Here is a 25,885-nt window from a genome sequence, read left to right on the forward strand (position 1 = left end):
ACTCCTGGTTTCTCTAGAATTACAGTGCATGAAAATAAAAGGGAGAGGGTGAGGTGACAATAATAGGTTTCAGGAATATGAAATACACATTTTGCAAAGGACAGTGATTAAATGCTCTCTATCTCCATGGAAGTCAGAATGAGAGAAGGAGGCTTCAAATTGCAACAGATGTGATTGAAGTTAGATGCCTAAAAGAAATTGCCAGTTGCCCCGGGCACAAAGCAGTAAGCATGGCACTAAGAAATGTTGGTGAATCTCTTTGCCTTGCAAGGTCATCTCCCTGAGAAAGTCTCACTGCCTGCCATCATGATGCATGTCAGAGATGGAGCACTGCTCTAAGAGATCTCAGAGGTCTCTTCCAGTCCACAAAGCAATGGCAATGCTGCTTCCTAACCCGGTCACCTTAACCTCCTCTAATCAGTCTGTGAATGTTGAGCACTGACTCTGAGCCCAACACTGCAGATACTACAAACAGAAGACATTCTCCCTATCTTAATGGATTTATGGAGTCAGAACTATGAAGCAATCAAATAAAAGCAAATAACAGATCAGTATAAAATAAAGTGCCAAATTGGGTGATTCTACTTGTAGGAAAAGGGAAAGGGAAAAGCACGCCACTTACGTGCCAAGCCCATTTTACACCTTTTCCAAATTAATTCCACAACAGACTCATAAGACAAATACTGTTTTTCACCAGTTTGAAGCTGAGGAAATCGTGGCTTAGAGGGGATATACACAAGATCATATAGGCAGAAGTAGGAAAAACTAAGAATCCCATCCACATATGTCTAACTTCAAAGCTCTTCCCACCAAACCATAATGTTGTATTTTGAATCCTGTTAATAACATACTCTTCACAATGGAAATGGTGGCTGTGCGGCATCATCCTTACTGTATTCCTCAATATGAGTGTCTTCAAAAGAGGTGAAAATCTTTTAGAACTATTTTCAAGTGAATAAATAAATACAAAGCTTGAATTTCTATTTTCCTCTTTATAAGTCTTTTTTTCTAATTAATGAGTTGTAGTTCTTGCACTTTCTTATTTGTGATTTCAGAGATGCCCAGGAACTAGACCATTGAATTGGGGGTAGGGAAACGGTACATATTAGCTCCAGGCATAGAGATGAATGGATTTCGAGGCTCTAAATAAGGAAACCAAATGGGCTCGCACAGCTCAATGTTTTAGAAGGAGCTTTAAGTACTCAACAGACAAATCAAGAACCAACATTAAAAGCCCAGAGTCAGGCATGACCTCTTGCTCCTTTTAAAATCCACATTGTGGGTTTTGAGTTCATAACACTATTTCTAATAATAGCATCTTTTAAAAGCTAAAATTTCTAGAGACTGTGAAGGATCAAACTGCTAACCTCCACATAATAGTCATGGCCATACAGATATAAAAAAATTTTTTTTTAATTAAGAAATTCCCAATTTTTTCTCTGGGTTCACTCTGCCGTGGTCTTTGTGAGTCAACATTTCCTAAACTTCAGTCAATCACAAAACTTCATGAATGCTGACCTACCAGCATATCAACTGTACTATTATTCCTCTAATACTTTTCTTTAAAGTGATGCCCTTTTGAAACTAAATTTATTTTAAAAAGGAATTTTCTATTGCAATTATTAAGGACAAATTCATTTCATTTGCCAGAAACTGGAGGTTGCTATAAAAATAAATGTATAACTGTTTTAAAAATAATACATAATGGGTTGTTTTTGTACCTCCTAAAGTCATCTTGCATGCCACCAGTTGCTCATATATCACATATTAGTAAACATGGCTGTTTGTCTATGCCTCTCCTTGTACCCCTAGAACTATCCCCAGCAAACAGGAGGACACAGATGGACAGGGGAGAGTGTCTTCCCTTATCTCAAGTAAGATCAGTATCGAGGATCACTTTTCCCAAGAGTGAAAGCCTAGGCATGTCTTTCAGATGCTCACCAAGGTGAAAAAGAAAACAGTACTTTGATAACCCAGAGGAATTGTTCCCCCTCTCCTTTCCTCCTGACACCTGAGCTATCACGGGTTGGTATCTGAGATGCTTCATAAGAGGCTTACTTCAGCCACAGGGGAAAGAGGCAATGCTGAGAGCAGAAGTCAGAACCACCCTGACTCCTCACTGTGGCTGCTGATCAGGAAACAGAAAATGTCAGCCCAGTCACTCCCCAGAGAGTTCCTGACAAACAATAGCTCTTCCTTTTCTGAGGTTCAATATGGCTTGAGCATATCTACTTCTAACTCCATCTCATCTGCAGCTTGGTAACTGGGTTTCCTAAACAAAATTAACGGAAGTGTCAAGGTGAAATTGAAAGTGAAACTGGCAGCAAAGGGCAAATCTAGAGGCCTTTAATGGATTGGAGAGCCAAATGGCAATTTCAAGCTAGGTCCCTTGCCTCAGGCTGGATTAAAACAAGGCAATCACATTTCAGTCTGCTCTTCCAATAATTTTATCAATACATTAGGCCTCACAAAGTTTATGAACAAAGACAATCTTATGCTTAGTTAGAATAGGTGGTCACCTCTGTGTGGTTTCCAATGTCCCCAAAATGCTCTCCCACCCCAAATATATCTCCTCTCATGGTCTCCCCATGTTCTTGAAGCTAACTGGACATTTCTTTAGCAACAAAGCTATGTAGATTCTTATTAAAGAGCAAATGCTGATCCAAAGGGCAGACCATTAAGGCAGGTTCAGCTCACAGCAGCAATCCCAAATTAAATGTTGGGATTAGATGTTTCGTCACTTAGAACTGGGGCTTAAAGCCACAGGACTCAGATAGGTAAATTTGGGCAAAAGTAAAGCAATAAGGAACATATCAAAATCACAAAAGATTTTTCAAAATATATATGCCCAACAACTCAAGCCCCAGATATTCTGACTCCCCAGACCTGAGGAGACAGTCAAGAGCGTGCCATGACGAGGTCAGAGACACCGTGTCCGAATATGAGCAGGAGACTTACATGGGAATACAACAGCTCTGAGGAGAAATTCCTCCTACTTTACACAAGCTTGTTTGTATCTTTGAGGCAATAGTCATGGTAACAGCGCAATTTCCAACTATTATCTATTTCTGAATGAAGAGGATGTAAGAAAATATTAGCCTAAGGTATGCCTCTGCATTAATATATCTCTTTCCTGCAGAGAGCATGCAGCACCGCGAAACACCATCCAGCTTCTGGGCATCATGGGAATGTTCCTGCTTTGGCGATGTATTCACCCCACTTAAGAAAGTGAATCTGCTCTCAAAGTCTGCTGTGCCACCTCCTGCTTTTCCTTTTTCTTACAGATATGGGAGCTGAAGGAAGACAATCTGGGAAACTCAGGTTTCAGCAAGCTATGCATATTATAAGAAGAGTGAATTCTCCCTCCCTCCCTTTGTCTCTTGTAAAATACTCCCTACTTAAATTGCAAACCTTGGAGCCAACATGTCTGGCTCTAGCTGCCTCATCATTCATAACCTTGTTATGCAAATAAAACAAAGATAAATTAAAATTCTAATTAAACCCTAATCAAACGAAGTAGCCCCCAAAATGCATTCTGAAGTGATACTGAATTCCAGTACATCCCTATTTTGTGTTTGTTATCAGTTTTTAGGCAATTTAGCTGAAGAGAAATAGATGAATCAATATTCGGCTTGATATTTTTAATTTCCATATATCTGGTGCTATGCATTCTTTGTTAAAACCTCCTCAGATGATGGGTGTTGGTCAAATGCAGCCTTTAAATGACAAAAGCAGAATCAATCAAAGCAGAGAAAGTAGAGATTTAAAAGGACCCATAGAGCCTTGAACTACTAAGAAAATACCTTAAAGAAACTTTATTTATATGATTGCTGGAGGCCTGAACAGTATCACCTCGGCTATTTCAGAGAATGTGCCGCCACCTCCTCACATAAAGTCGTGCTGTTCAACTCTCTTAATCTTACCCAAAGCCTCCACGAAATGTAAATATTTATGACTCACAAGCTGCACTTCCCTCACCCTGTTCAATATTATTCTCCCACAGAACACTGGGTTTCTTTAAGGTGGTTACAGGGCCTCATCTCTGAGGAAAACAAGAATTCTTAAGAATCCTACTGCTACTGGATCCAAGAGGGCAGATGATTGTTCTGAATTTCCCTCAGGGAAAGACTTGTGGAAATAAAAAGTCTGAGAGAGACTTCCTATCGCATTGACTACACAGGCATTGTTCCAGGAGCTCCTATTAATGAAATAGGAAATGGAACTAGGAAGAGACACAGAATTATCAGGTATGTGTTACATGGTAAATTTCCCATGGCCAAAATCATCTTTCCTGCTGGGCCTTCAGAACTTAGACAAAAGTGCAGCCTCCCAAGAGCCCTTGCTCAGTACCCTTAGGCATCAGAGACTGTGTCTAACAGAAAAGTCTGGGAAAAAAGTCAGAAGACCTGGGTTCAAGTCTCAGTTCTACCCAGTTCCTAGTAGTGTTATACTGGACAAGTAACAGTGTCTCCAGCTTCATCTCTCAAACAGAAGATTTGTTCTGCCTACTTGTCAGGGTATTTACGGGGATCCAGTGGGACAACAAGTGTAAAAGTGCTTTGAAAAAAACGTTTAAGGTATTAACAAGTGTTATATAAGCAGTATGCTAATCAAATCACCCAGTGGAAATGATCTTTTAAAGTTTGAAAACATAGAATTATCATTGCCCCACCCGGACGCCATGGCTTTACACCATCATGCTAAGCCATGTAGTCCATTTTGTGGAATTCACCAAGTTGAAATCTTCTGCTGCCATCTGTTCTCATAGTGAAATATAATATATATCCAAAGAGAGTATAGAATTTGCCTGAGCATAAGATGCCTTAGATGCATCCTCCATCCATGCCTCTTTAAAAATGACTTCCTGAAAGATTACTTTGAGATATTAGAAACATAGAATGTTAGAAATGTATAGGTTGAAAATCTTCTTACCTATCTGCAGCACTGTAACTAGAAAGTTCCAGAGGATAGAAAGAGTGTGACAATAAGACTCAGAGCAGGGTCCCAGCCTCCTGGATAAATTATTGTTTAGCATCTATTTATGAAGTGAACCCATAACCAGCGTTCCTCAAGAAAATGAGTCAGTAGGTTTTTATGTTATTCAACCAAAGTAAAATGGAAAAAGGTGCAAGCTGTATGCAAATCTGTGTCAATTTAAGGAACATAAGTACTATTACATCATTTTAAAGTGCTCAGAACTTTCTTTTAACCACAGAGCATATTAATAAGGAAAGAAAATGCATGTTTAGGCCAATAGAATTAAAAAGGAGTAGTTTAATGACTCTCAGAATCCAAAACTGAATATGAAACACATTTCAAGCTTTGGCTGACGGTAAGAGGAAAGTCAAAATACCTGGCCTGAACTCCAGGATCACCTATTTATCTTATTTGGCTTATGCCATGGCAAGTTACCTAACTTTCCTAAGACTTAATTTCATGTCAGGCTTATTTCACAAATTTGTTGAAGATCAAATGAAATATAGGACCCTGGGCTTCTGCTCTTGGCTATGATGCAATAGCTGGTATCAGATTAACTATCTTACTAGGAGTAATTACATAATGTGAATAAAATGAAAAATACAGCTCTTTGAAGGTATCAGCATGCAATTAAGGCAGCCAGGACTTGAGGGGCCAAGTTCCCGGAGGGAGGAGAAACACACTGAGGTGAGTTACACACTGCTCTGCAGTTGACTCAGGGAATTTGCCAATTCTCTACATAATGAGAGTAAAATACAATGGCCTGGAGCTTGCAACAGTTTCAATGAGCTGGGAACACAGAGGTTGGATTTCAGGACCTCCAAGTCACCAGAGACTTGAGACCAAGGTCCAAGAGAAGTGTAATTTCTCTTAAAGATATTTTCCATCTCTCATGCTCAGGTTGAGACACCAACAAGTCAAATGGAAAGCAATGGCTGGGAGACCAAAATGCTGAGCAGAGGTTTCAGTTGTGTAATGGAGACACAGGTAGGAGATCAGGTAAGCACTCCAGGATTTTACCAAGACCTGAAAAGGGCTATGCCCTAGGGAAAAACAAGTCTGTGTCCTAGGAGTAAAGGTAAACCAAAAATAAACCAGTCCTAACAAAGCCTGAAACCCAGTATTGACTGGAAGAAATGATCTGCTTTTACTTTATCTACCTGCCAGAAAAAAATTAAATTCTTTCTGGAAGTAGATATCATCCAGACCTTCTACAATATTTTATACATAATGTTTAGCATTCAATACAAAATTAGCAAATAAATCACAAAAAAGGTCAAAATCATCAAAAACAATCAAAATAATCAAAATCAAATAATCAAGAGCTCAACTCATCGAATATTCTAATATTGAAATTAGCATATAGAGACTTTAAAATAGCTACAACCAATAAAACCAAGAAAATAAGCAAAATATATGAAACTTCACAGGCAAACTGGAATTTATTTTTTTTAAATTAAATGGGAACACTGAAACTGAGAAACATAACTGAAATTAAGAATTCAATAAGAGGATTTAATGAAAGAGTGGCCAATGGAAGAGAGAATTAGTAAGCTAAAAAAGGCTATTCCCAATCAAAACCCAGCAAATTATTTTATGGATATCAACAAATTGGTTCTGAAGTTTATAGGGAGAGGCAAAAGAGCCAGAATTACCAACACAATATTGAAGGAAAAGAACAAACTTGGAGGACTGGTGCTACCCAACTTCAAGACTTATTATAAAGCTACAGTAATCAAGACAATGCAGTATTGGCAAAAGAACAAATGGATCAATGAAATAGAATAGAGAGCACAGAAATAGACCTCCATAAACAATATCAACTTGTCTTTGACAAAGGAGCAAAGGCAATACAATGGAGAAAAGCTAGTCTCGTCAACAAATGGTGTGGGAACAACTGGACATTTACATGAAGAAAAATGAATCCAAACACAGATCTTAACACCCTTCACAAAAATTAATGGATTCACAAACAAAATGAATTGTAGATCTAAATGTAAAACACAAAACTATAAAACTCCTAAAAGATAACATAGGAGAAAACCTAGATGACCTTGGGTTTGCCAATGACTTTTTAGATACAAAGACACAATCCATGAAAGAGACAATTGATGTGCTAGACTTTTTTTAAATTAAAAACTTCTGCTCTGCAAAAGACAACATCAAGAGAATGAGATGGCAAGCCACAGACTGGGAGGAAATACCTGCAAAAGACAAATCTGATAAAGGACTGTTGTCTAAAATATATGAAGAATTCTTAAAACTCAGAAAAAAAAACAACTTGATTAAAAAATGGGTCAAAGACCTTAACAGACACCTCAGCAAATAAGATATACAGATGGCAAATATAAAAAAACACTCCACATCATATGTCATCAGAGAAATGTAAATTAAAATAATGAGATACCACTACACACTTCTTAGAATGGCCAAAATCCAGAACAGTGACAAGACCAAACGTTGGTGAGGACACGGAGCAATAGGAACACTCATTCATTGCTGGTGGAAATGCAAAATGGTACAACTACTTTGGAAGACAATTTGGTGGTTTTTGCAAAACTAAACTTATTCTTATCACACAATCCAGCAACTATACTGCTCCTTGGTATTTGCGCAAAGGAGTTGAAAAGTTATGTCCACTCAAAAACCTGCATACGGATGTTTATAGGAGCTCTGTTCATAATTGCCAAAACTTGGAAACAACCCAGATATTCTTCAGTAGATGAATGGATAAATATACTATGGTACATCCAGACAATGGAACATTATTCAGCGCTAAGAAGAAATGAACTATCAAGCTGTGAAAAGATACACAGGAATCTTAAATGCATATTACTAAATGAAAGAATTCAATCCAGGAAAGGGACATACTATATGATTCCAACTATATGACATTCAGGAAAAGGTATAACTACTGAGATGGTAAAAATATCAGTGGTTTCCCGGGGTGAGGTGAGGGAAAGGATGAATGGATAGAGCACATAAGATTTTTAGGGCAATGAAAATACTCCGTATGATATTATAATGATGGATATATGTCACTATATATTTGTCCAAACCCATGGGATGTACAACACCAAGAGCGAACCCTAAGGTAAACTATGGACCTTGGATGATTATGATGTATCAATGTAGGTTCATCCTCGGTAACAAATGACTCTGGTGAGTGATGTTGATAATGATGGAGGCTATGCGTGTGTGCAGTCAGAGACTATGTGGGAGATCTCTGTACCTTCCTCTCAATTTTATTGTAAATCTAAAACTGCTTTCAAAAAAAAAAGTCTTTAAAAAATATGTTATTAGAAAATATCCAGATTAAATCACAGAGAGAAAATAAAAGGTGGAAAAATCAGAAAAATACATATAGCACATATGGGAAATCTATTTGGAATCCCAGGAGAGGAAACAAGAAAGAGGATAGAATAAAAACAATATTTAATGAAATGATAGCCAAAATTTTCCAAAACTAATCAAGTCAACAAGTCACAGATTCAAGAACCTTCCAAGCAGGATCAATACACAGCAAACCACACCTAGGCACATCAGAGTCAAACTGCTATAAATCAAAGACAAAGAAAAAATCTTTAAAGCAGCTAGGGTGGAGGGGTTGGATATATATCTCCTTCAAAGGAACAACTAGACTGATAAATGGCTTCTCAATAAAAACAACTAGAACACAAAAAATGGGAAGACAAATTTAAAGAGCTGGGGAAATATAAAAACCAAACCTGCCAACCTAGATTTCTATGTCAAAAGTAAAGGTAAATAAAATGCAGAATGTAAAAGCATTTCACAAATGCCAAAGCACTATAGAAAAATACAAGGAAAGGAAAGCAATTGGATGCTGACTTGGCAAATCTTCATTTAGAAAAATATGATTGTAGACAACTGTTGTAAGTTCAATATCTTCTGGACAGGCTTTGTTCTTCTAGATAATTGCAGATTAGAACCTTGGTATGGACCAGCCTTCTCACAAAGAGGTTCTTTGAGAAACAAAAGGAGCTATTTGAGAAAACATGTAAATGAGTTATCAAAAATCCTACACTATTATCTTAGTTCATTCAGGCTGCTATAACAAAAATAGCATAGACTGGGGGCTGGCCCCGTGGCCGAGTGGTTAAGTTCGCGCGCTCCGCTGCGGGCGGCCCAGTGTTTCGTCAGTTCGAATCCTGGGCGCGGACATGGCACTGCTCATCAGACCACGCTGAGGCAGCGTCCCACATGCCACAACTAGAAGAACCCACAACGAAGAATACACAACTATGTACCGGGGGGCTTTGGGGAGAAAAAGGAAAAAATAAAAAAAAATCTTTAAAAAAAAAAAAATAGCATAGACTGGGTGACTTAAACAACAAACATTTATTTCTCACAGATCCGGAGGCTGGGAAGTCCAAGACCAAGGCACCAGCAGATTCAGTACCTGGTGAGGGTCCGCTTTCTAATTCATAGATGGCCGTCTTATTGCTGTGTCCTCACATGGCAGAAGGGGCAAAGGAGCTCTCTGGGTCTCTTTATAAGAGCACTGATTCCATTCATAAGAGCTCTTCCCTCATGACCTAATCACCTTCCAAAGGCCCCGCCTCCTAATACTATCACATTGGGGGTTAGAATTTTAAAATATGAATTTTGCAGGGACACAATCATTCAGTCTACAGCAACTGTTGTCGTGGAATTGGTTTGGATACAGATAGTTCAACGAAGATGTATCACTTTTAGACACCTCAATCTACATTAAAGTCGATTTTTACTCCCCACCCTCCCACACACACATGCATACTCTACTCACCAAATATAAGCTTTAATTAGATCCAATAACTGAGCAATACACAAGTATAAAAATACAACTTCTGGGGTACTACTAAAATCCTATAGGGATGATGAATGCTTTAAAATGTAGATTATAAACATTATCTGTTATCGAGAATCCCTCATTGCTTTTTTTTCAATTTCTGAGTTTTCCAAGGAAAAGTGTTGTAATATAAACATTTTGATTAACAATTACTAAGTATTGGTGTATTTATGTTGAGGAAGGGCAGCAAATTGAGGACCTCCTGATTATGAGTACCTAACATACACCAGATAGTGTGCTGAGCCCATTACCTGAATTACATCATTTCATTCTCACAACAATCCTATCAAATATGTTTTCTATTTTAAAAGATAGAAATTGAAGCAAAGGGTGTAAATATTTCAAGATTGTACACCTAGAAAGTGACAAGGTCAGCAAAATGTTAACATAATTTATGGTTCTCAGAAATATTTAAGAAAATCACATGCCTCAATTATTTATTAATTGATACATGATTCTTCAGTTATAGTAGGCATTTTGAATGCAAAGATCTTAGGATGGACCATTAATTCTTCTAGAGTGGAACAATTCAATAGAGCTTTCTGTGATAATGGAAATATCCTATATCCATGCTGTTCAATACAGTAGTCATAGCCGCATGTGGCTACTAAGCACTTGAAATGTGGCTAGTGTGACCGAGGAATTAAATTTTAAAATTTTATTTCAGTTTAATTAATTTTGATTTAAATATCTACATACAGATAGTGTCTGCCATATCAGACAGTGCATTTCTAAAGCATTTGGATATCATTAAGAAAATAATTGCAATATTACTCAAGAGTGCAAAGTTTTATGGCTTATCAGATGTCCGTAGACCGGATTGTATACTTCAAGATATACATGCCCTCAGAGGGCCAAGTGTATAACTAATTTTAACAGACAGATACAAAAAGACCTTGAACTTTTGAAAAAATAGATTCTACACATAAGACAGTGTAAATTCTATTCTGAACCAACCCCTTTGAAAGAAATAAGTCTCAGAGTTCGAGTTAGCTACTTCATAAGAGTTATTTCTACTAGTGCTAAAAAGAAACGAAAGTTTTGAAAGATGACCTTCCATAATAAAGTACTAAAAAGAAACAAAGTGAAACCCATCAATGTGAAGAAAAAAAGAGTTCACTGAAAATATTGTGTTTCCCAACTCACTGAGACATAGACTCAACAGGGAACTAATCCCGAATATCTGTAGGGAGATGGCCTCTGCAGTGACATTCAGAGGGAGAAAGCACTCTAAAAAGATGCTCTACATACAGAAAAATATGGGTCTTCGTTTTCATGCTGCTTTCATGCTAACGCTGTTGATTTTTTTCCAACCTAGTGAAATATCATCAAGAGTTAGGATATCTGTATTCTAGGTCCAATTCTAATTCCATGACCCCAACTAGTCACTTAATTTCTCTGTGTCTCAATTTATTTGCCTATGAAAAGAGATTGGTCAATGATGTCTAAAGTTGCTTCCAGCTCTGACATTCTAGGTCTCCAATAAACACCTCCCTTGTCCTTTAATGACTTACGCCTCAATCAGATTCTACAAATAAAACTGCCATATTGTATAATACAGAAGCACAAAGTTTGCCTGAGCTGGTATATAAAAGCTGAGTCACATCCACTTTTGTATAAAATTTGACAACCTCTTGAAACATGTTTTGAGGACAAGTCTTCACCCAGCACATATTGTCAAATGTCTGGGTTCTTTTTCAAACCCTTTCCTGGGATTCAAGGTGAGTGGGCCGTGTACCCTATACAGGTGATTAGTTAACAGTTCACCCCATAAAAAGTGAGATGATGTGGTCCCTACGGTCACTTGTTCCAGGGTCATGGCAGTTTTATCTGATAAGAACTCTGAGCTTAAACAGTGAACCTGCAATGATTTACATGCTTCCTTTCATTCCAAAACTCATTAAGCTGTTAAGCATATTGAATAGTCACTCTTCCCATACACGTTAAGATCAGTGGAGACTGAACTTCCTCGTCTCCACCCATGCACACACATAAAAATTAAACCATTTACAACTGTTTGGGGCTGATATGAAGCAATTCTTGTCCTTGATGTTGCTACCCATTCTTTGGACAGGCTCACATATTGACATCTCTCATACAATGGAAGAGTGAATTTGAGGCCATAGTTCCCTCATGACCACTAAATCTTAAAATTCCAGACTTTGACCAAGAATGTAGCAATAGTGCCAATTAGCAAAAATCAAAAGGTCCATATCTGAAGTGTTCCAAATACGTGTCTGGAAAAGACACCCAAGGACCTTGCATGTGAAGCACTCTTAGAAGATTTACAAGGGACCTGTCCTCAAGTTGCTTTGTTTTGGAACAGAATAAGCTTGGAAATAATTACAGTGACAAAGTCACTTTCCCCTGGACCTGATCCTTGGCATTGCCAGGAAACTTAATGCTGTTTAAAATGCTGCCAAGAACTGTTGGCTAGACCCTATGCAGTTCTTAAAAAAAAAAAAAAACGATCTCCATAGTCATGTAAATCCCTGTTGCCTCAAACCCCACAATGGCTAACAATTATTTTACAATTGACAAGATTTTCAGCACAGTGTGTTGGAAAGGACCTATCATTTTCAGAGATCTTGGTCTCTTTATAAGTACTTGGGAGTTCTGCCAGACAGCAGATTTAAGTCATTATTGCTGGACTGCTGGATGGAAATGTAAAGATATATTTATCCACTACTGTGCATTATATAGCCATGGCTACTCAGGGATGGGCAGTACAAATGGATTTTTCTTTTCATGCTATTAATTATAAATTGGGGAAACCAGAAAACAGATCAATTACAGCCAAGATAGCCCAGCTAAAGAAAGTGCTTGGCAATTTCCTTAAGAAAATTGTGGCAAATATGAAAACATCAATAAATGCAGAGAAAGAAGCTAAATAATGAAAGATTATGTTATTATTCACTGTCCTTCCTAATGTTTAAATAATTAATAATAAAAAAATTTAATATTACCATTCTTGGTCCAAATGTTCTCTTCTGTTAAAATTAAAAGGTGCCAAATGTTCTCTTTTCATAGCTTTGTTAACGCAAGGCTAATCTCTGTCTGGCAAAATTTGTTTCTATTGGTTTCACAAGATAGCTTTGTTGTGTTTCTTCTATGTTTGAATCTGTTATCACCTTAAGTTACAGTATCTCTCTGGATTCTGTTATCATCAATCACATGTATTAGAATCTGATTTCTTTCTATTTTGCAAATTCATTTCTTTATATGTGTTTTTAAAGACCACGATAAGGTTTTTTCCCTTCTTGAATATGCAAACTATCATCAGAGATGGAATTTCTAGATAGATCAGCAAGTAGTTCAAGATGCTGCTGAGTGTAGCATTATAAATAATTTACAACACATCAAATGTTTAATAATGTCTCCTGACAAAAATGCAAAATGAACTCTGCATGGTAATCTACCATGCTTGATTCTAAAATAAATATAGCTATTAATGTGAGCATTTATTAGATAAAGATATCATTTCATGGCATGTTTACCTAGCTCAAAAGTGGGAAATTACACACCTACATTAGAGGCATAAAATTATCTTTCAATAATAGAATATTCGATTTTCAAAACAGAAATATAATAACTAGATGTATATCCATTTATTTTTTTCAAAAGCATTTATCACCTCTAAAACATTGTTAATAACTTCAATATACCCATATACACCCCTCTATCTTCAGCCTCCCTCTCTGTCCAAATAGGATGAGTAGACGAAAAGAGATTATGAATGCTTAATAATTATCTAAGAATTTATTAATCACCACCACAAAGAAAGTGCAATTTGAAAGAATGAGTAAAAAAATTTAATAGAATGTTCATTTAAGAGGAAGGAAATGATAGATAGATCTCTGTCTAAATATTCAAGAACTTTATCATTTGCCTTTTTCATATATTTATTTAAATCCACCCCTCATATAAAGAAAATTTAATTTTGAAAAACAATTTTGAAAAACTTAGTTTGCCACCCTTGGGATTCATTTCCTGACATAAACCTTCTGAAGTTCCATTAGCGTCAGTAGAAATCCTTTACCTGACACAAGTGGAGAGAAAGGCCCTCAGTAACCACTTCAATTTATATTAATCATCTGTTATGGTATGAGAGAAAGGTGTCTGTGTGTGTGCGTGTGTGTATGTTGAATAAGAAAAAACTATTCCCAGCCCTCCTATTTACACAGATGATATACAATATAATATTTAATTTTATTAATAATTCATTTACTCAAGCAAAAAAAATGACAGAAGCTCCCCAGTGGAGATTGGAGACACATCAGGAAAGTTGAGTGGAAATAGCTGGTGGCTATAGGTGACCAACACTGTTGTTATCACTAATAAGAAAGCTCTGAAAAGTCAGAGGATGGCATCAAGATAGTGGTATAAGCAGACTCTGAACTCACTTCCTCCCACAGACACAGCAAATTTACAACTACTCTTGGAAAAATTACTGCTGAGACAGAACTGAAAACTGGATAAAAAGAACCCCTGAAACAAGGGACAGTACTGACTGAGGTGGAAGAGGCAGCAATTCCTTTCTAGAGAGAAAGAAGTCATCTTCATGGGCGATGGTGGTTCATCACCAGCCAGGAGTAATTCTGTTATGAAGCCTTCCCTGGAGGAAAGGGGATCTGAGTGGGGAAGCATTACTGCTATAAGCAGCTTTTGAACTCAGCACAACCAAGATGAATGTCATAATATCTGGCTTTGCTGGCTACTAACAACAACAGGGAATATCGTCGGAAAAGCTATCAGACATAAGAGGAAAAAAGCCAGCTCTTAAAGAGCCCATACACAAATTCATCCATTTCAGAAAGCAACCTAAAATCACCAGAAAGAAAAGTGCAGAGTCCTTTTGTGGAAAGAGACTCACCTGATAGGTTCCAGGTGCATCTTGGTGCAAGGTGAGACCTTTCCAGAGAATGAGACATTAGCTGCAGCCATTATTGTGACCTAGTACAGGCATACTGACACAGACACTGGCAGATGCCATTGAAGTTCTTCCTCTGGCCTGTTAGCCCAGGGTCTGCCCCACCCACTAGAGCACCAATTTAGATTTAATCCTGCTCAGCTAGAGTGGGCAGACCACCCTAGGGACTGGCCTCATCTAATAGCAAGGCCTAAGGCAACTTGTGGGCCCACATAGGTGGGGCACCTGAAATCTCTGCAGCCAGGCAAGGGGGTCTACCTCTGCAGGGCAGGGCATGTGGGAGAAGCAGTGGGTGGAGTGTGTGGGGCATTGGAGAGCGTGGGGCCTCTGCAGTGGGGCAACTGGGTCTACTTCAGTGGGTCAGGCCAAGTGCATGGGACAGGACTGTGTTGATGGTATGTGTGGTCCCGTGGGCGATAGGGCTTGTCAGCTGCAGCAGACTTGTGCTTCTCAAGCAGGCACGTAGGGGATTGCCCCTACCTTCTAAAGCCTGAAACAATTGCATGCTTCCATGCCTGGAGCCAGCCCCACACAGCTGCAATCCTGAAAGAGCTGACAACAGCCTTGCATGCCAGAGGCCTACAGCAATTGTAAGCAGTTGTAGCCTAGCAACCAGCCACATTAGAAAGCTACTCACTTAACAGAAAAATTGCAACAGGAGTTGCTACTAGGCCTTGCAGCCAATGGTGCTGGGGCTCCCCATACCCAATAAAGTTACTGAAGAGTCCATAGCAGCCACACACAGCTGAGCATTACAACTAGCAGGCTAGGGGGACAGCCTAGCCTCCCTAGGCACCTGCAGCAAGAGCAACCCTGCCACAACAGAAGGACACATGTAACCCACACAAGGGACACTCCTAGAACATTTGGAACTGGTAACGAGAGGGAAGCACACTGCTGGGCCTCATAAGGCATCTCTTACATGAGCCCATCTCTCCAAGATCAGGAGATGTAGCAGACCTACCTAATACATAGATATAAGCACAGAGAAAGAGGCAAACTGAGGAGACAAAGGAACATGTTCTAAGTAAAGGAACAGGACAAAGCCCCAGAAAAGAACTAAATGAATCAGAAACAAACAATCTACATGACAAAGAGTTCAAACAAAAAGTCATAAGGATGCTCACAGATCTTTGGAGAATGGATGAACTCAGTGAGAACGTCAGCAAAGAACTGGAAAATATAGAAAAAAAACAATCAGAAATGAAGAATACAATACTGGAAATGAAAAATAAATTAGAGGGACTCAATAGCAGAGTAGATGATACAGAAGAACGGATCCGTGAGCTGGACGAAAGATTAGAGGAAATCACCCAAGCTGAACAGATAAAAGAATTAAAAAGAATGAGGACAGTCTAAGGGATCTCTGGGACAACATCAAGCACACTAACATTTGCATGATAGGTGTCCCAGAAGCAAAAGAGAGAGTCAAAGGGCAGAGAATCTATTTGAAGAAATAATAGCTGAAAACTTTCCTAACGTAAGGAAGGAAACAGACATCCAGACACAGAAAACACAGAGAGCAGCAAACAAGATAAACTCAAAGAGGCCCACATCAAGACACATTATAATTAAAATGTCAAGACTTAAAGCGAGAATCTTGAAAGCTACAAGAGAAAGGCAACAACTTACACACAAAGGAAACTGCATAAGGCTATCAGCTGACTTCTCAGCAGAAACCTTACAGGCTAGAAGGCAGTGGCAGGATAACTTTAAAGTGCTGAAAGGAAAAAAACCTACAGCCAAGAATACTCTATCCAGCAACACTATCATTCAGAATGGAAGGAGAGATAAAGAGTTTCCCAGATACGCAAAAACTAAAGGAGTTATCTTGTAGGGCAAGAAACCAGCCCTACAAGAAATTCTAAAGGGGCTTACTTAAGTGGGAAAGAGAAGACCACAAATAGGAATAGAAAAATTATCAAAAAAGAGTAATAAAATCATTGGTGATGGTAAATATACAGTAAGGTAGCACATCAACCACCTACGAAGAAAACATGAAGGTAAAAAGACAAAAATACTAAAACTAACCATTTCCGTGATAAGAGGGTAATGGATACACACACACACCAAAAAAGAGGTGAGATATGATATCAAAAACATAAAATATGGAAGGAGGGGAGTAAAAGAGTAGAGCTTCTAGCAAGAGCTCAAACTAAAGAGACCATCATCATAACATAGATTGCTGTATATGTAGGTTATTATATATGAACCTCATGGCAATCACTAACTAGAAACCTATAACAAATACACAAAAAAATTAAGAGAAAGGAACCCAAACATAACACTAAAGGAAACCATAAAACCACTAGGAAAGAGAGAAAGAGAAGAAGAAAGGAATAAAGAACTACTAAAACGTCCAGAAAAAAAGTAACAAAATGGCAATATGTACATACTTATGAATAGCTACTTTAAATGTCAATGGACTAAATGCTCCAATCAAAAAGCATAGGGTGGCTGAGGGGATAAAAAAACAAGACCCATATAGATGTTGTATACAAGAGACACACTTCAGACTTAAACACACTCACAAACTCAAAGTGAAGGGACGGAAAAATATACTCCATGCAAATTGCCATGCAAACGGCAATGAAAAGAAAGTTGGGATAACAATACTTATATCAGACAAAATACACTTTAAAACAAAAAACGTAACAAGAGACAAAGAAGGGCAGTACATAATAATAGGGGAAACAATCCAACAAGAGGATATGAAACTTATAAATATCTATGCACCCAAAATAGGACCACCTAAATATATGAAGTAATTATTAACAGACACAAAAGGAGAAATAGTAACACAATAATAGTAAAGGATTATAACACTCCACTTACACCAATAGATAGATCATCCAAACAGAAGATCAATGATGAAACATTGGCCTTCAATGACATATTAGACCAGATGGACTTAACAGATACATACAGAACATTCCATCCAAAAACAACAGAATACACATTCTTTTCAAATAAATATGGAACATTCTCCAGGATTGATCACATATTAGGCCACAAAGCAACTCAATAAATTTAAGAAGATTGAAATAATACCAAGCATCTTTTCTGACCACAATGGTATGAAACTAGAAATCAACTACAGGAAGAAAATCAGAAAAGCCATAAATATGTAGAGATTAAACAAAATGCTACTGAATAATGACTGGGTCAATGAAGAAATCAAAAGAGAAATCAAAAAATACCTGGATAAATATGAAAATGAAAATACAACATGACAAAACGTACACGATACAGCAAAAGCAGCTCTAAGAGGGAAGTTTATAGCAATACAGGCCTACTTTAACAAACATGGAAAATCTCAAATAAACAATCTAACAGTGCACATAAAGGAACTGGAAAAAGAAGAACAAACAAAGCCCAAAATCATTAGAAGAAAGGAAATTATAATAATCAGATCAGAAATAAATGAGAGACTAAAAAAACAAATAGAACAAAATCAATGAAATGAAGATCTGGTTTTTTGAAAGGAGAAACAAAATTAACAAACCTTTAGCTAGACTCACAAAGAAAACGAGAGAGAAGGCTCAAATAAATAAAATCAGAAGTGAAAGAAGAGAAATTACAACCTGCCACCTCAGAAATACAAAAGATTATAAGAGAATACTACAAAAAGCTATACACCAACAAAGTGGATAATCTAGAAGATATGGAAAAATTCTTAGAATCATACAACCTGCCAAAACTGGATCAAGAAGAAATAGCGAATTTGAATAGACAAATCACCAGTAAGGAAATTGAAACAGCAATCAAAAACCCCCAAAAAATAAAAGTCCAGGACCAGATGGCTTCCCTGGTGAATTCTACCAAACATTCAAAGAAGACTTAATACCTACCCTTCTCAAAGTCTTCCAAAAAATTGAAGAGGAGGGGAGGCTTCCTAACTCCTTCTATGAAGCCTTCATTACCCTGATACCAAAACCAGATAAGGACAACACAAAAAAAAGAAAATTACAGGCCAATATCACTGACAAACATTGACGCAAAAATCCTGAACAAAATACCAGCAAATCGACTACAACAATATATTAAAAAGATCATACATCATGATCAGGTGGGATTCATTCCAGAGATGCAGGGATGGTGTGACATCTGCAAATCAATCAACATGATACACCACATTAACAAAATGAAGAATAAAAATCACATTATCATTTCAATAGATGCAGAGAAAGCATTTGACAAGATACAGCATCCATTTATGATAAAATCTCTAAACAAAATGGGTATAGAAGAAAACTACCTCAACATAATAAAGGCTATACATGGTCAACCCACAGCCAATGTCATTCTCAACAGAGAAAAACTGAAAGCTATCCCTCTAAGAATGGGAACCAGACAAGGATGCCCACTTTCACCACTCTTATTTAACATGGTATTGGAAGTCCTAGCCAGAGCAATCAGGCAAGAAAAAGAAGTAAAAGGGATCCAAATTGGAAAGGAAAAAGTGAAACTATCACTATTTGCAGATGACATGATTTTATGTATAGAAAACCCTAAAGAATCCACCAAAAAACTTTTAGAAATGATAAATGAGTATGGTAAAGTTGCAGGATACAAAATCAACATACAAAAATAAGCTGCATCTCTATACACTAACAATGAAGCAGCAGAAAGAGAAATTACGAATACAATCCCATTTACAGTTGGAACAAAAAGAGTAAAATACCTAGGAATAAACTTAACTAACGAGGTGAAAGATCTGTACCCTGAAAACTATAAAACATTGTTGAAAGAAATTGAACATGATGTAATCTACACAGAATTGGAAATATATTACGATGTACACCTGAAAGTTATATAATGTTATAATTTAATATTACTACAATAAAAAAATAAAGATAAAAAAAGAATGAAAAGGGGGCTGGCCTGGTGGTGCAGTGGTTAAGTTTGCGCGTTCTGCTTCGGTGGCCCAAGGTTCACCGGTTTGGGTCCCGGGTGCAGACCTACACACTCTTCATCGAGTCATGCTTTGGCAGGCGTCCCACGTATAAACTAGAGGAAGATGGGCACGGATGTTAGCTCAGGGCCTGGCTTCCTCAGCAAGAACAGGAGGATTGGTGGCATGAAGTTAGTTCAAGGCTAATCTTCCAAAAAAATAAAAAACAGGAAGAAGGCTCTCGTCAGTCACTGAATGTGCCTGCACCTCCACCTTGGACTTCCCAGCCTCCAGCACTATAAAAATAAATTTCTGTTGTTTATAAGCCAAAAATAAATAAATAAATAATAAATAAACTCAAATCACTCCGAATGATATGACCTTCCTTGATGGTGACAAATATACATATTTAGAAAAAGCACATTTAATTGACATCTACTTGATCAACTTGAGGAATAATAACCGCTTAGCTGTCTTTCTAAAAGGAAATTATTGCTCACCGATTTATGAATGCTGGCAGATAGTAGTCTACTCTTCAATGGGCTCCTCCACTTTTGTTCTAATTTGTAAGTTCATATTTAGACAGTTCTATGTCCCCAAACCAGTTTGTATTGAGCATACTGTGCTATAACAACATAAGTATATCAGATGCTACAACATCAATAAAATATATGTGCCAAAAAAGAGTTATTATTTCTCAGAAAATTAAGTTAAATTCTTTGGAAAGACCCATTAAGTGAAAACCATTAAAAAGCACTTCAGAAAACTATAATGGTTTGAGATAAGGTCACAAAGTTCAGAAGTACTATGTAATCATATTGCTTAGTGAATACTTTAAAAATCCCAGGTACTTAAAAAAACCACATAAATTATAGACAATGTTTTATGGGTATAGTTTATGCTAAAGAAAGCATGTAAAATTCTATTCAGCAGCTCGTATTCAAATAAAAAGCCTTGATTCTATAAGACAAGTGTGGCAAATGAATGCTTATGTTTAAGTTAAAATATGAAGTTTAGGTTATGAAACATTTTTAATGGTTCTAGGTCTTAAACTACTTTTTAAATTAATCTACAATCTAGTAGTTATAAATAAAAAGATGATATATTGTACAACATTAACTGAATTATTTTATTAAAGTTAGAAATAAAACAATAATATCCTTCTTGAAGTTATAGTTAATATATTTACACAAAAAAATAAGTATAGATATTTGAAAAAAGGAAAAATTGTCACTATTTTCAGATGTTAAAATTTTATTTATGGAAATACTAGAAAATATACTATTAAAAACTATTATAAAAATACAATTTTTTAAGGTACCTGATTACAAAATATATATTTATAAAATATATGTATAGTCGTGTGTCACTTAACAACAGGAATATGTTCTGAATAATGAGTTGTTAGGCAATTTTGGCACTGTGCAAACATCATAGAGTGTACTTACAGAAACCTGGATGGTATAGCCCAATACACACCTAGCTATATGGTACTAATCTTAAGAGACCACCTTTGTATATGTGGTCCATCATTGACCAAAACGTCATTATGTGGCACATGACTGCATTATATTATATGCTATATATTGTATATATTGTATATAACATAGATTAAAAATTTAATCTTTTTTCTTTGCAGAAAAAATAGCCAGTTTGAAATTATAATGTGTAAGAGATCACACTATTATTTTTAAGAGATTAAAAATTTAGGAATAAATTTAATAAGAATTGAGGATATACAAAAAAAAGAAAAATTTGAAATTCTACAGAAGGAATGAGGAATTTTCAGTCAAGTTGCAGTTCATATTTTCAGACTTCTCACTATTCCAAACAGGAAACAGTAGTACATAATATAAAACTGAAAAATTTCAAAAGAAATAGCCACATACACACACACATACACACACACACACACAAAGATAAGTATCTCCATGGAGCAGAAATGAAACAGCAATCCAATGCAACACAAGAGTAAAGGTTCTTGCCTGCTGAGCTCTGATTCCAGAAGCAAGCAGAGACAGCTAGGAATTCATATCCTCCAACATACTAAGGACTAAAGATGTTCCATATCAGATAGAGGATTGGACCCAGGCTCACTTTTTAAACAGAGAAGATTGGAACAAGATTCACCCACATATGAACGGACATTAAAAGAAGCTTAAAGCAGTCTTCTATCTTGGTCTAGGTCTTGTAAGAAGCTGACCACCAAGCAGAGATGGAGGAAACAGACCAGCTTTGCAGGCAACACAGGGCCAACCAGTCTTCAGCTTTGGTGACCGTATGTGGAATGTCCCCCAATGTCACCATGAGATAAAAGCTTGAGCCAACAATAAAAGATTGGTTCTGGGGGCTGGCCCCGTGGCCGAGTGCTTAAGTTTGAGAGCTCCACTTAGGCAGCCCAGGGTTTCACCAGTTTGGATCCTGGGCATGGACATGACACTGCTCATCAAGCCATGCTAAGGTGGCATCCCACATAGCACAACCAGTGGCACTTACAACTAGAATAAACAACTATGTACCGGGGGGCTTTGGGGAGAAGAAGAAGAAGAGGAAAAAAGGAGATTAGCAGTAGCCACAGGTGTTAGCTCAGGTGCCAATCTTTTTTTTTTTTTTAAAAAAAAAAAAAAGACTAGTTCTGGATTGTCAGTCCCAGAAGATACAGTTGAGATAAATAAAAACTCAATAAATAGGAAATAGTAAATACAGAGAAAGAGAAAATAATCCAAGTTCTTTTTGAAAGAAAAGAGATATATAAATAAAAATTACAAAACACATGAGAAAATCCTGACTCTCATCATTCACCATCCATTTACTTTCATATGCATCTCCAGGATACAGGTATAGTAGGTTCAGAACAGTTAACCCATGATAACCACGAGAAACAAATTTACCAACTACAGTACAGTCTTTATGACTGTTCCTTTGGGTTTTAGCCTTCTAGTTTCCCATCAAAACACCATTCTCCAAAGTTGCTTAGATCAGCTCTTCTTTCCCCCACCTCCTTCGCTACAGTGAGTTTATGTCATACATTTGTAACACAGTTAGATTCATTGTCATAGTTTCATTTCTTTCTAGATTCCTGCAACATTCTGGGTAATCATCCCCTTGTTTTTAGCCTTTCTGAAGCATTTTATTTTTGGTTTTTCTCTTTTTACAGCATATATTTGGGTCTTATTTGGGAGGCCAAAGTGAAAGTCTCTTCCTTTTAATAGAACAGTTAAGCCCATTCACATTTGTTCATATGATTGCTGCATTTGGTCTCAAGGTATTCTTACTGTTTCATAGTTACGTATATTTTAGTATATTTGCTATGCTTCTCTCTCTTCAAGATGTGTATTTAGAAAGATTGCATTTTCATTCTAGTGGTTGCCTCTCTACTTATAAGTTTTTAATGCCCTTGGCTCTCTATTTTCTTATTTTACTCTCTGATTTATCAGTTTTTGTTCAGCATCCTTTAACACCCACCCCTTGCCTACACGGCAATAAACCTCTGTGTTCCTTTTCCTCATTTACTTCTCCTATCTCTAGTTTTATTATTTACCTTTATCATTGACATTATACATTGCCACAATTTACAACATTTGTACATCAGCCTTTAATCCTCATCTTCACCTTAGTTTTAGTCTCAGATGAACATTTATATGTTTTAAACAAACACAATAGTACTTTTGCTGAAGGTTTCCCAGTCATCACTTATTTGGAAGAAGCTCATCCTCGAGTAGATTCCTCAAGAAGTGCCAATGAGCCTAGAAGTCCTGATACTCTCATGTGTTGAGAACTTTTTTTAATAGCCTTGCTATTTGAAGGACACCTGGCTGAATATAAAATTCTTAGTTCACACATAATTAATTCTTTACCTAAGCTCTTTTCTTTTAAGTACTGCTCCATTTTTGCCTTCCTTTGTGTCTTGATTTTGAAAAGTCTGACGCCAATCCAATACTTTGCCTTTATAAATTTTTTATTTTTTCTGAAGGATCAAAGGATTTTATCTTGGAAATTTGTTTTTCTAGGATACGTCTCAGTGTTTATTATTCTTGGTTAATTTTCCCAGGTATGTGATGAACCCATTCAATGTACAGATTAGGTCTTTTCCTATTTCTGAAAAGTTTCCTTACATTGTGGTTTTAAATATTCCATTTTCTTGTTGCTTTTTCAAAATTTTTTCCTCTTCATGGTCTCTGAAAATGTGAATAGTATTACATTTTTCTTTCTTTCCATTTCACTACTTTCTCTCTGACCATTTTTTCCTCTTTTTTGATTACATAATTTTCATTTGTTTAGTTGTTTGCCTAGTTGTTTTTTTTTTCAATGTGTCTTAATAAATTTTTCTCCAAGTTTATTCTTGGAATTTATTAGACTATTTACTGAGTTTTTTATTGTAACTTGTTCTTCATTTATGCAATACAGGTTTTTTCCATTTCTTTCCTGAGTTCAATCTCTCTTCTCAATTCTCTTTTTGTCCATGTCTGTTTCAATTTTCAAATTTCTGATTAAAGATGATTTCTCAAAGCCTCAAATGCTCATTTGAGCATATTTAATTCTGTTTAGAGTATTAGCTTACAGTTTTCTTCCACTTTGTGTTCATTTTTCCAAGGTGGGCGTGGTTAATTTCCTCAGTTGTCACATGTGAAATTTACTGATTTTCTGCAACATCTCTGTATGAACTTCACCTTTCTTTTGTTCATTTTTATGATATTGCAGTGTTTTCCAGTATTCCCATTATTAATACCATATTCTTCTGTCAGTGTAGCACAATCAAGATAGTTTAGCAAGGAGTTTTTGTTTTTTTGGATGTTGGGGAAAGTGTCGTGAGTCCTCCAATTTTATGGTTCTTCTGTTTCTTGCAGAATCCTAAATTCTCCCCTACATTTTCTACTTCTCCTTAAGTACCTGACTGCAAAGGAGCACTTCGCACCCCTTTGTCTTTTTCCTCCCCACAGAAGTTGTGTATTTTGAAGAGTTCCCATTTAAATCAAGTCTATCCATTTAATTGAATCTCTCCTTAAAAATTGGGCGGCCCCATTAAGTCACAGGAACTCTGAAGTCTTCCCTGTAGCTCTTGCTCTAATATTGGTAGACACTTTTCCAGGTTTTTTGTTTGATTTTTTCTAGATTTAGGGTAGATATAACATTTTTGGAAGGCTTTCCAAATCACTGTTACAGCCCGTCGCTTGCCTTCTTCTTTTTCTTCCTCACAGTTTTTCTCCATCTGCCTTTGCCCACCCACCTCAAAGCCTAGGACCCCTGGGGATGAGATGGAGTATGAAAGATCACTTGCTTCAATTCGGTCATTTTTCACCACTCATGGACAGTTATTTTGCAGTTTTGACATGTTCTGTCTGCAAGTTATGCTAAGGGCATTGTTTTGCATAGAACTTACTTTTCTTGTATTTTCTTATGGTTTGACAGAAATTTTTGCTGGTGTTAGCTGTGCTGCCACCATTGCCTTTAACTACAAGGATATATAGTAAAATTATCTTGAGTATAATAAATCACTGGTGTGAAGAAGGTAACCTTCCTAAGTTAATTTATAATTTTGTTGTGGTCCTAATCAAATTTGCAAAGTATTTGTTTGGGGGTTTGTTTTGGGGTGTGGATTTTTAAGGTGGGGATAGGATCTAACAATCTATTTTAAAGATCATTTGGAAGAATAAATAAGTGAAGCTTCCCATGGAAATGTATGTGGGTGGGGAGAATAACTATGAACTAGCCCTATTCAGTATCTCAAAGACACATCATAAAATGAATTAAAACAATGTGTTACTGAACAGGATTAGACAGGAAGACCAATGAAACAGAATGGCGACTTCGGAAATAACTCAAATACTTATTGCATATTGGTATGCGATAAACATAGCATTTAAAATCAGAGAAGAAAAGAGGATTCATTTAATAAAGAGTGTTAGGACATTTGCCAGGTCATATAGGCAAAAACAAAACTAGACCCCTATGTTGCCCCATACATCAATATTATTTCAGGATAATCAAATTTCCAAATGTAAAGATTAAACAAATAAATGAATAATAGTACTATAAGAAAACATCAGAGATTATTCTTTGTATTAGAGTGGAGAAGGCCTTGCTAAGCATGCCATAAAATTCAGAAGATATAAAGTTACATATTGGTGAAACTGACTACATATAAATCTAGAATTTCTGTATAGCAACTAATATCATAGACAAAGTCAAAAGGCAAAAAATTGAGAAAAATATTTGAAAACATATAGTAATGGAC

The 25,885-nt window shown here is 36.7% G+C and overlaps 1 protein-coding gene across 3 annotated transcripts in view; it reads right to left on the reverse strand.

The window, feature by feature from the left end:
- Window positions 1-25,885, reverse strand: part of LOC106825075 (heterogeneous nuclear ribonucleoprotein A1-like) — a 202,700-nt gene that overhangs the window by 119,131 nt on the left and 57,684 nt on the right. Inside the window, exon 4 of one of the 3 annotated variants that reach the window (XR_011502802.1) lies at window positions 15,749-15,929. The exons of the other annotated variants lie outside the window; for them this stretch is intronic. The gene's annotated coding sequence lies outside the window, so the exon portion shown is untranslated. Of the gene's footprint in view, window positions 1-15,748; window positions 15,930-25,885 lie in introns of those variants that run through there. 3 annotated transcript variants of the gene reach the window in all.

Source organism: Equus asinus, chromosome 4 (assembly GCF_041296235.1).
Source record: "Equus asinus isolate D_3611 breed Donkey chromosome 4, EquAss-T2T_v2, whole genome shotgun sequence".
Lineage (NCBI taxonomy): Eukaryota > Metazoa > Chordata > Mammalia > Perissodactyla > Equidae > Equus > Equus asinus.